We start from the raw sequence: 11956 nt of genomic DNA, 5'->3' as shown, positions 1-11956 counted from the left end.
CTTAAGGTCTGTGCATTTCACAATATATAAATTTTACCTCAAGGGGAAACATATCACCTGCTACTAATCTCTTTTTTAAATTAATTTTTAAATTGAAGGATAATTGGTTTACAGAATTTTTTTGTTTTCTGTCAAACCTCAACATGAATCAGCTATAGATCTCTGTCTCTCTCTCTCTCTCTCTCTCTCTCTCTATATATATATTCCACCCCACCTTGAACCTGCTTCCCATTTCCCTCCCATCCCACCCCTCTAAGTTGATACAGAGCCCCTGTTTGAGTTTCCTGAGACTTATGGCAAATTCCGATTGGCTATCTATTTTACATATGGTAATGTAAATTTCCATGTTACTCTCTCCATACATCTCACCCTCTTCTCCCCTCTCCCCATGTCCATAAGTCTGTTCTCTATGTCTGTTTGTCCATTGCTGCCCTGCAAATAAATTCTTTGGTACCGTCTTTCTACCTCTTTCTAGATTGTATATATCTATTAGTATGTTATATTTGTCTTTCTCTTTCTGACTACTTCACTCTGTATAATAGGCTCTAGGTTCATCCACTTCATTAGAACTGACTGAAATGTGTTCCTTTTTATGGCTGAGTAATATTCCATTGTGTATATGTACCACAACTTCTTTATCCATTCATCTGTCAATGGACATCTAGGTTACTTCCATGTTGTAACTATTGTAAATATTGCTTCAATAGACAATGAGATACATGTGTCTTTTTCAATTTTGGTTTCCACAGGGTATTTGCCCAGGAGTGGGATTGCTGGGTCATATGGTGGTTTTATTCCTAGTTTTTTAAGGAATTTCCATACCATCTTCCATAGTGGCTGCATCAATTTACATTCCCACCAACAGTGCAAGAGGGTTCCCTTTTCTCTACACCCTTTCCAGCATTTATTGTTTGTAGACTTTTTGATGATGGCCATTCTGACCAGTGTGAGGTGATATCTCATTGTAGTTTCGATGTGCATTTCGCTAATAATGAGTAATGTTGACTATCTTTTCATGTTAGCCACTTGTATGTCTTCTTTGGAGAAATGCCTGGTGTTTTTAGGTATTTTCCCCACTTTTTGATTGGGTTGTTTGTTTTTCTGGTATTGAGTTGTATGAGCTGCTTGTATATTTTGGAAATTAATCCTTTGTCAGTTGTTTCATTTGCTATTATTTTCTCCCATCCTTAGGGTTGTCTTTTCACCTTGCTTTTAGTTTCCTTTGCTGTGCAAAAGCTTTTAAGTTTAATCAGGTCCCACTTGTTAACTTTTGTTTTTATTTCCATTACTCTAGGAGATGGGTCATAGACAATCTTGCTTTATGTCATCAAGTGTTCTGCCTATGTTTTCCTCTAAGAGTTTTATAGTTTCTGGTCTTACATTTAGGTCTTTAATCCATATTGAGTTTATCTTTGTGTGTGGTATTAGGAAGTGTTCTAATTTCATTCTTTTACATGTAGCTGTCCAGTTTTCCCAGCACTGCTTATTGAAGAGGCTGTCTTTGCCCCATTGTATAGTCTTGCCTCCTTTGTCAAAAATAAGGTACCCATAGGTGCATGGGTTTATTTCTGGGCTTTCTATCTTGTTCCATTGGTCTAGATTTCTGTTTTTGTGCCTGTACCATACTGTCTTGATGACTGTAGCTTTGTAGTATAATCTTAAGTCAGGATGGTTGATTCCTCCAGCTCTATTCTTTCTCAAGACTGCTTTGACTATTTGGGGTATTTTGTGTTTCCACATGGACCACAGCCTTGTCTATCTCAATGAAACTATGAGCCATGCCGTTTAGGGCCATCCAAGATGGTCGGGTCATGGTGAAGAGTTCTGACAAAATGTTGTCCACTGGAGAAGGGAATGGAAAACCACTTCAATATTCTTGAGAACCCCATGAATAGTATGAAAAGGCAAAAAGATAGGACAGGGAAGCCTGGCATACTGCAGTCCATGGGGTTGCAAAAAGTCAGACAAGACTGAGTGACTGAACTGACTGACTGACTGTGTTTCCATATGAATTGTGAATTTTTTTTGTTCTAGTTCTCTGAAAAATGCCATTGGTAATTTGATAGGGATCGCATTGAACCTGTAGACTGCATTGGTACTATAGTCATTTTCACAATATTGATTCTTCCTACCCAGGAATATGGACTATCCCTCCATCTGTTTATGTCATCTTTGATTTCTTTCATCAGTGTCTTATAATTTTCTGTATACAGTTCTTTTGTCCCCTTAAGTTTATACCTAGATATTTTATTGTTTTTGTTGCAATGGTGAATGGAATTGATTCTTCAGTTTCACTTTATGATTTTTCATTGTTAGAATATAGGAATGCAAGTGATTTCTGTGTATTGATTTTGTATCCTGCGACATTGCTAAATTCACTGATTAGCTCTAGTAATTTTCTGATAGTATCTTTAGGGTTTTCTGTATATAGTATCATGTCATCTGCAAACAGTGAGACCTTTACTTCTTCTTTTCTGATCTGGATTCTTTTTATTTCTTTTTCTTCTCTGATTGCTATAGCTAGGACTTCCAAAACTATGTTGAATAATAGTGGTGAAAGTGGACACCATTGTCTTGTTCCTAATCTTAGGGAGAATGCTTTCAGTTTTTCACCATTGAGAATAATGTTTGCTGTGGGCTTATCATATATGGCCTATACTATGTTGAGGTAGTTTCCTTCTATGCCCATTTTTGGAAGAATTTTAATCATAAATGTCTGGGGAGGCCTTACAAATAGCTGTGAAAAGAAGAGAAGCAAAAAGCAAAGGAGAAAAGGAAAGATATAAGCATCTGAATGCAGAGTTCCAAAGAATAGCAAGGAGAGATAAGAAAGCCTTCCTCAGTGATCAATGCAAAGAAATAGAGGAAAACAACAGAATGGGAAAGATTAGAGATCTCTTCATGGAGAAGATGATGGCATCCCACTCCAGTACTCTTGCCTAGAAAATCCCATGGACAGAGGAGCCTGGTAGGCTGCAGTCCATGGGGTCACGAAGAGTTGGACACGACTGAGCGACTTCACTTTCACTTTTCACTTTCATGCATTGGAGAAGGAAATGGCAACCCACTCCAGTGTTCTTGCCTGGAGAATCCCAGGGACAGGGGAGCCTGGTGGGCTGCCATCAGTGGGGTCGCACAGAGTCAGACATGACTGAAGCGACTTAGCAGCAGCAGCAGCAGAGATCTCTTCAAGAAAATTAGAGATACCAAGGGAACATTACATGCAAAGATGGGCTCGATAAAGGACAGAAATGGTACGGACCTAACAGAAGCAGAAGATATTAAGAAGAGGTGGCAAGAATACACAGAGGAACTGTATAAAAAAGATCATGATGACCCAGATAATCATGACGGTGTGATCACTCACCTAGAGCCAGACATCCTGGAATGTGAAGTCAAGTGGGCCTTAGAAAGCATCACTATGAACAAAGCTAGTGGAGGTGATGGAATTCCAGTTGAGCTATTTCAAATCCTGAAAGATGATGCTGTGAAAGTGCTGCACTCAATATGCCAGCAAATTTGGAAAACTCAGCAGTGGCCACAGGACTGGAAAAGGTCAGTTTTCATTCCACTCCCAAAGAAAGGCAATGCCAAAGAATGCTCAAACTACAACACAATTGTATTCATCTCACATGCTAGTAAAGTAATGCTCAAAATTCTCCAAGCCAGGCTCATCAGCAGCACATGAACCGTGAACTTCCAGATGTTCAAGCTGGTTTTAGAAAAGGCAGAGGAACCAGAGATCAAATTGCCAACATCCGCTGGATCATGGAAAAAGCAAGCAAGTTCCAGAAAAACATCTATTTCTGCTTTATTGACTATGTCAAAGCTTTTGACTATGTAGATCACAATAAACTGTGGAAAATTCTGAAAGAGATGGGAATACCAGACCACCTGACCTGCCTCTTGGGAAATCTATATGCAAGTCAGGAAGCAACAGTTAGAACTGGACATGGAACAACAGACTGGTTCCAAATAGGAAAAGGAGTTCGTCAAGGCTGTATATTGTCACCCTGCTTATTTAACTTATATGCAGAGTACATCATGAGAAACGCTGGGCTGGAAGAAGCACAAGCTGGAATCAAGATTGCCGGGAGATATATCAGTAACCTCAAATATACAGATGACCCCACCCTTATGGCAGAAAATGAAGAGGAACTTAAAAGGCTCTTGATCAAAGTGAAAGAGGAGAGTGAAAAAGTTGGCTTAAAGCTCAACATTCAGAAAACTAAGATCATGGCATCTGGTCCCATCACTTCATAGGAAATAGATGGGGAAACAGTGGAAACAGTGTCAGACTTTATTTTGGGGGGCTCCAAAATCACTGCAGATGGTGATTGCAGCCATGAAATTAAAAGACGCTTACTCCTTGGAAGGAAAGTTAATGACCAACCTAGATAGCATATTCAAAAGCAGAGACATTACTTTGCCAACAAAGGTCCATCTAGTCAAGGCTATGGTTTTTCCTGTGGTCATGTGTGGATGTGAGAGTTGGACTGTGAAGAAGGCTGAGCGCTGAAGAATTGATGCTTTTGAACTGCGGTATTGGAGAAGACTCTTGAGAGTCCCTTGGACTGCAAGGAGATCCAACCAGTCCATTCTGAAGGAGATCAGCCCTGGGATTTCTTTGGAAGGAATAATGCTGAAGCTGAAACTCCAGTACTTTGGCCACCTCATGGGAAGAGTTGACTCATTGGAAAAGACTCTGATGCTGGGAGGGATTGAGGGCAGGAGGAGAAGGGGACGACAGAGGATGAGATGGCTGGATGGCATCACTGACTCGATAGACGTGAGTCTGAGTGAACTCAGGGAGTTGGTGATGGACAGGGAGGTCTGGCGTGCTGTGATTCATAGGGTGGCAAAGAGTCGGACATGACTGAGTGATCTGATCTGATCTGATCTGTTTTTCTTGATGAGTCTGGCTAAAGGTTTGTCAATTTTGTTTATCTTCTCAAAGAACCAGCTTTTAGTTTTATTAATCTTTACTGTTGTTTCTTTCATTTCTTTTTCATTTATTTCTGCTCTGATCCTTATGATTTCTTTCCTTCTGCTAAGTTTGGGTTTTTTTGTTCTTTTTTTTCCAGTTGTTTTAGGTGTAAAGCTAGGTTGTCTATTTGATGTTTTTCTTGTTTCTTGAGGTAGGACTGTATTGATATAAACTTTCCTTGTAGAAATGCTTTTGGTGCATCCCATAGGTTTTGAGGTGTTGTGTTTTCATTGTCATTTGTTTTTAGGAATTTTTTTATTTCCCTTTTGATTTCTTCAGTAACCTGTTTTTTATTTAGAAATGTATTGTTTAATCTCCATGTGTTTGTGTTTTTTATTGTAATTGATATCTAGTCTCATAGCACTGTGGTCAGAAAAGATGCTTGATATGATTTCAATTTTCTTAAATTTACTGAGGTTTGATTTGTGACCCATGATGTGGTCTATGCTGGAGAATGCTCCATGTACACTTGAGAAGGTGTATTCTTCTGCATTTGGATGGAATGTCCTGAAGATATCAATGAGATCCACCTCATCTAATGTATCATTTAAGACTTGTGTTTCCTTATTAATTTTCTGTTTTGATGATCTGTCCATTGGTGTAAATCAGGTGTTAAAGTCTCCTACTATATTGTGTTACTGTCAAAATTGATGGAGAAATCAAAAGCTTTTCAGACAAGCAAAAGAAAAGAGAATTCAGTACCACCACACCAGCTTTACAACAAATGTTGAAGGGACTTATATAGTCAGGAAATACAGAGAAGAAAAAGATCTACAAAAACAAACACCAAACAATTAAGAAAATGGCAATAGGAATGTATATATCAATAATTACTTTAAATGTAAATGGATTAAATGCTTCAACCAAAAGACACAGACTGGCTGAATGGATACAAAACAAGATGCATATACATGCTGTCTACAAGAAACCCACTTCAGATCTAAAGACACATATAGACTGAAAGTGAGAGGATGGAAAAATACATTCCATGCAAATGGAAAGCAAAAGAAAGCTGGAGTAGCAATCCTCATATCAAAGTAGACCTTAAAATAAAGACCTTATGAGAGAGAAGGAAAGACACTACATAATGATCAAGGGATCAATCCAAGGACATAACAATTGTAAATATCTATGCACCCAACATAGGAGCACCTCAATACATAAGACAAACACTAACAGACATAAAAGGAGAAACTGACAATCTCTTGACTATTAATATATATTGCAGTTATTTTCTCCTACTTCTCACTTGTATGTTTTTTTTAATCATTTAGAAACTTTTAAAAGGCATATCAATTTTTTCATTTAGGGTTTCTATACATACATGTGTCTTTCTTTAGAAAGTATGTCTTATCCCAGGCAGGCTTATAAACATATTTTCCTTTTTTCCCCAATATTTTTATCACATGTGTATGTATTACATGTAGCTACCGATATCTGGAGACCATTGGCAAGTTTCCTAACATTGCTAACCTTTTGTTTTCTCATTTGTAAAGTAGGGATAATACCAATTTTATTTTGATATTGACATGGTTGAACAAGGGAACATTTAAAGGCCATCAAATGCTTGACCCGTTTAGAAGTTATTCAGTAGTGGGTAGTTATTGTTATTATGTTATGTGATTATCTCAGTATTTAACATCTTATAATTTTTTTGTGTATCTGCCTCTTTCACTAAGGCTTTTCATTGATAGGAAATATGGTTTCCCTCATTGTAGCTTCCCAAGGAACCCAGCGAGTTCCTTGGTTGCCTAGTGGTTAGGATTTGGCATTTTCACTGGGGATGTCCAGGTTGGGGAGACATCCCACATGCCTCAGAGCACAGCCAAAAGTATTGATTCTACCCAAGTGCCTGGCAGTTAGCAATATTCAGATGTTTGTTGAATGAATGATTTAGTTGATGGAATGGATGAAACCACATCATAAAGTGGGAAAGCAATAATCTCATCAAGCAGTTCTGATAGAAAACTAAACACAAAAGTGAGGTTTAACTAGGTATAGAAGGAACATTAGTAAGTACTAATGTCCAGGGGTTCTTTCTCAGGATGAGCTCCAAGAGGACTGAGGTTCCACTGATTTAAACTGCATGTGGATGTTTAGATGAACGTGCATTTTTCCAAGGAGAGTGTCTAGAAGCAGGTTGTAGTTCCAGGAGGCTAGGGATCTTGAATCTTTGTTCACCACTGTATTCTTAGCTCACATAATAGAGCCTTCTGCTCATATTTATTGAATGAATATCTGGTTGACTGAGTGAAAAGCTCATCAAATTTTCAAAAGGGTCTTTAGTCTCCCCAAGTTTTAAGACTCAATAATTTGGAAGGAAAAAAATAAAACAGCTCTCTGAGAGAGGCTTTATCTGAGTCAGAGGTCTGAGAGGAACTTATCACTGTGGAGTGATTGAAGAATCTCTCTTTAAATTCCTTTCAAGGGACTGGTTGATTCCCTTCTCCATCAGCTTTCTGATCCTCATATGATAGGCTGTAAACAGGCCTGAATCATAAGCCAGCTTCCGTCACCTACTGCCTGGTGGTCCAGGGGTTAAGATTTTGCACTTCCAGTGCAAGGGGCAGGGTTTGATCCCTGGTCAGGGAACTAAGATTCCACTTGCCATATGATATGGCCAAAAATAAATAAATAAACTAATTAATGAATTAATTAAACATGTCTAGGGCCAGGGTTCCACAGTAACATCTTTGAGGGCCTGATGAGTGGATTAAGTCAGAATATTGGTGTAATGCTGGAGCATTACAGTTCACAACCAATTTTGTGTCTTCATTGGCTCCCCTCCACCTTTTAAGACGTTTGTTCACATCCATTTACCCTCATTCGCAGACCTCAAGGAATTTTCTTGCTCTAACCAGTTTGCCTCTGTTGGTCCATAGGATTTGCTTGGTTTGGCAAGTAAATATCAATTATGGTCATTGACAGAAACTTCTGTCCAAATATGCCTAATGATTCTGAGGCACAAGAATAATGGGGGAAAATTGTTTGTTGACTTTCTACTGTACACCAGCACTACTGGGTGCTTCCATGTCATCTTACCCTACAAATTAGACTTGTCATTAAGTCAAAGCATTAACAAAATTTTTGCTATGTGGATATTAATTTTGGACCTGAACCATAGCAGGCGTTTAAAAAAATGATTGTTGACAGAATAAACTTTCTGTTACATTTTAACCTAAATTTCACAAACATTCAAACCTGGGTAAGACATACTCCCAACCATAAAATGAGACTGAAAATCTGTGAGTTCTTGGGGAAACTGGGCTGTATGGAGATGTTTTTAGTAAATTCATCAATAAATATTTACTGAGCAAATAATATGTGCTCAAACTATGAAAAGACCTGGGGCTTGTGAGAACATGGTACTCTAAGAGCTGAGGTGCAGGTAGGGAGACTAGGTCAAAACTAGGGAAAGTTTACCTAGTTGGCCCACACTGGGCTGGACGTGACTACCAGTGAACGTGCAGAGACTTTTGTAGGTTTTCAGGAGAGAGCTCTTGGCAGAACTGAGAAAGGATTTAGTGGGAAAGGGCTGGATTCAGTGTTGGGACATGTGGGCTCTAGTTCTGGCTGAGGCTCAACTGGCTGGAAGACTTGGGGCAAGAAAGTCCCTTAATTTCTCCAGACATCAATTTTAGCCCCTTTAGAAAATAAAGGAGGGTGGTGGTATTGTTGAACTGTTCAGTTATTAAAGTGTTAGTCGTTCATGTCCAACTCTTTTGTGACCCCATGGATGTAGCCTGCCACGATTCTCTGTCAATGGAATTTTCCAGGCAATACTGGAGTAGGTAGCCATTCCTTTCTGCAAATGATCTTCCTGACCCAGGGATTGAACCCGGCTCTCCCTTATTACATGAAGATTCTTTACCATCTGAGCCACCAGGGAAGCCCGTTGTTCAGTTATTAAGTGCCTTCCAATTCCTAGAATCTAAAATTCTGACAGCCACACTTATTTTTTTCCTTTGAGAAGAAAATACTTCTTATACTTGGAATTGCAACAATCAATGGCATTTAAAAAACACCCACTAATACCCTACGAGACTGGGCCATAAATCCTCCCCAGGTTTCTTAATCATTATTTTTAATCATGGCAAAATGCACATCATTTACTATCTTGATCATTTTTAATTATATAGTTCAGTAGTGTTAAGTACATTTACCCTGTTGTGTAACCATTACCACCATCTGTCTCCAGAACACTTTTTATCTTGGAAAACTCAAACTCTGAACCCATTAAACAGTAACTCCCCATTCTCTTCTCTCCTGCCTCTTTATTTTCTGTCTCTATGAATTTGACTACTTATTGTATTGAATATCTTATATAAGACAAATAATACAATATTTGTCTTTTTGCGACTCACTTATTTCACTTAGCATAATGTCCTCAAAGTTTATCCATGTTGTAGCATGTGTCAGAATGCCCTTTTTAGAGGCTGAATAATATTCTATTGTATGGCATACCATTTGTTTTTTATCCACTCATCTGTCGATGGACACACTGAGTTGCTTCCACCTCTTATCTCTTTTGAGTAATGCTGCTATGAACATGGTACTTATATATCTTTTTGAGACCTTACTTTCAGTTTTGGGGACTATATGTCCAAAAGTGAAATTGCTTGATAATATGGTAGTTCTATTTAAAAATTTTGAAAGATACACTGGTCTGTTTTCCATAGTAGCTGTACCAATTTACATCCTCACCCACAATGCATACTGCTACTGCTGCTAAGTCGCTTCAGTCGTGTCCAACCCTGTGCGACCCCATAGACGGCAGCCCACCAGGCTTCTCCGTCCCTGGGATTCTCCTGGCAAGAACACTGGAGTGGGTTGCCATTTCCTTCTCTGATGCATGAAAGTGAAAAGTGAAAGTGAAGTCGCTCAGTCGTGTCCGACTCCTAGGGAGCCCATGGACTGCAGCCTACCAGGCTCCTCTGTACATGGGATTTTCCAGGCAAGAGTACTGGAGTGGGGTGCCATTGCCTTCTCTGCACAATGCATAAGGGTTCCACTTTCTTCAGCCTTGTCAACCTTTGTTATTATTTTTTTTTTTTTGAGTGGCCATCGTGATAGCTATGAAGTGGTATCTAACTGTGATTTTGATTTGCATTTCCCTAGTGCTTAGTGATATTAAGCATCTTCTCATGTGTTGTCATTTTACATATCTTCTTTGGAGAAATATCTATTTAAGTCACTTTTTAAATCAAGTTGGTTTTGCTATTGTTGAGTTGTAGGAGTTCTTTATATACTTTAGATATTAACTCCTTGGCAGAGTCATGATTTGCAAATATTTCCTCCCATTCCATGGACTGCCTTTTCACTCTGTTGATTGTGCCTTTTGATGCACAGAAGTTTTAAACTTTGATATAGTCTAATTTTCCTGTTCTTTTCTCTTGCTGTCTGTGCTTTTAGTGTCATATTGAAGAAATCATTGCCAAATCTAGTATCATGAAGTTTTCCTCTTATGTTTTCTTCAACATCTGTATAGTTTCATCTTTTACATTTAGTTCTTTCATGCATTTTGAATTAACTTTTGCATAGGGTGTGAAGTATGAGTTTAATTTCCTTCTCTTCCATGTGGATATCCAGTTTTCCTAAAACCATTTGTTGGAAAGACAGGCTTTTCTCCACTGAACGGTCTTGGCCCCTTGTTGAACATCACTTGACTATATATATGTGGGGCTTCCCTGGTGGCTCAGTGTAAAGAATCCACCTGCCAATACAGGAGATGAGGGTTGGATCCGTGTGGGGGGAAGGAGATCCCGTGGAGAAGGAAATGGCAACCCACTCCAGTACTGGTTGCCTGGGAAATCCCATGGACAAAAAGAACCTGGCAGGCTACAGTCCATCGGGTTGCAAAAGAGTTGGACATGGCTTAAGGACTAAACAACATATACGAGAGGATTTTGAGCTATAAACTTTTGGGGGTGGTGGTACAGAAAGGACATGGTTTCTGCTTTAAGGAAGCCTCAGCAGAGTTGAATACTCGGTTTCTGTTTCATACAGCATTTGTCCAGTGCTGGTTGTGTGCTCAGTGGGTGCACGTTTTCCCACACTTTATCTCTTAATTTTCCCATTCAAACAGTGAGACAGATAAGATGATCCCCTTTAACAGAGAAGTAAACTCAGTCCCCAGAAGAGCACGGTTATGTTTTACGTAGGGGCAGGAACAGAGTCAAGATTCGAACCCAAAGTTATTGGTTCCATGTGTCCTGTTGGGTTAAGACGGACCTCCTGTTCTCATCTCTAAAATGCGAGCAGAAGTGAAAGCAGATGGTCTCTATTGAGCAGCCTTGCAGCTGTAGGATCCGATGCATCAAGGGGTCAGTAAAAGCCATGGACCAAGCCTGAGATGTAGACATTGCTGCTGCTGCTGCTGCTGAGTCGCTTCAGTCGTGTCCGACTCTGTGCGACCCCAGAGACGGCAGCCCACCAGGCTCCCCCGTCCCTGGGATTCTCCAGGCAAGAACACTGGAGTGGTTTGCCATTTCCTGCTCCAATGCATGAAAGTGAAAGTGAAGTCGCTCAGTTGTGTCCGACTTTTCCCGACCCCATGGACTGCAGCCCACCAGGCTCCTCCGTCCATGGGATTTTCCAGGCAAGAGTACTGGAGTGGCGTTCCATTAGACACTACTGCTGCTGCTGCTGCTGCTAAGTCGCTTCAGTCGTGTCCGACTCTGTGCGACCCCAGAGAAGGCAGCCCACCAGGCTCCCCGTCCCTGGGATTCCCCAGGCAAGAACACTGGAGTGGGTTGCCATTTCCTTCACCAGTGCATGAAAGTGAAAAGTGAAAGTGAAGTCGCTCAGTCGTGTCCGACTCCATGGACTACAGCGTACCAGGCTCCTCCGCCCATGGGATTTTCCAGGCAAGAGTACTGGAGTGGGGTGCCATTGCCTTCAAATTGCAGAAAAAAAGTCTATGCTCCAATGCCGGCCCGGAAGACCAGAGTCCCGGGACCAGAGCCCCAC

Source organism: Bos indicus, chromosome 25 (genome assembly GCF_029378745.1).
Source record: "Bos indicus isolate NIAB-ARS_2022 breed Sahiwal x Tharparkar chromosome 25, NIAB-ARS_B.indTharparkar_mat_pri_1.0, whole genome shotgun sequence".
Classification (NCBI taxonomy): Eukaryota; Metazoa; Chordata; class Mammalia; order Artiodactyla; family Bovidae; genus Bos; species Bos indicus.
Note: the sequence above shows the minus strand (reverse complement) of the source record.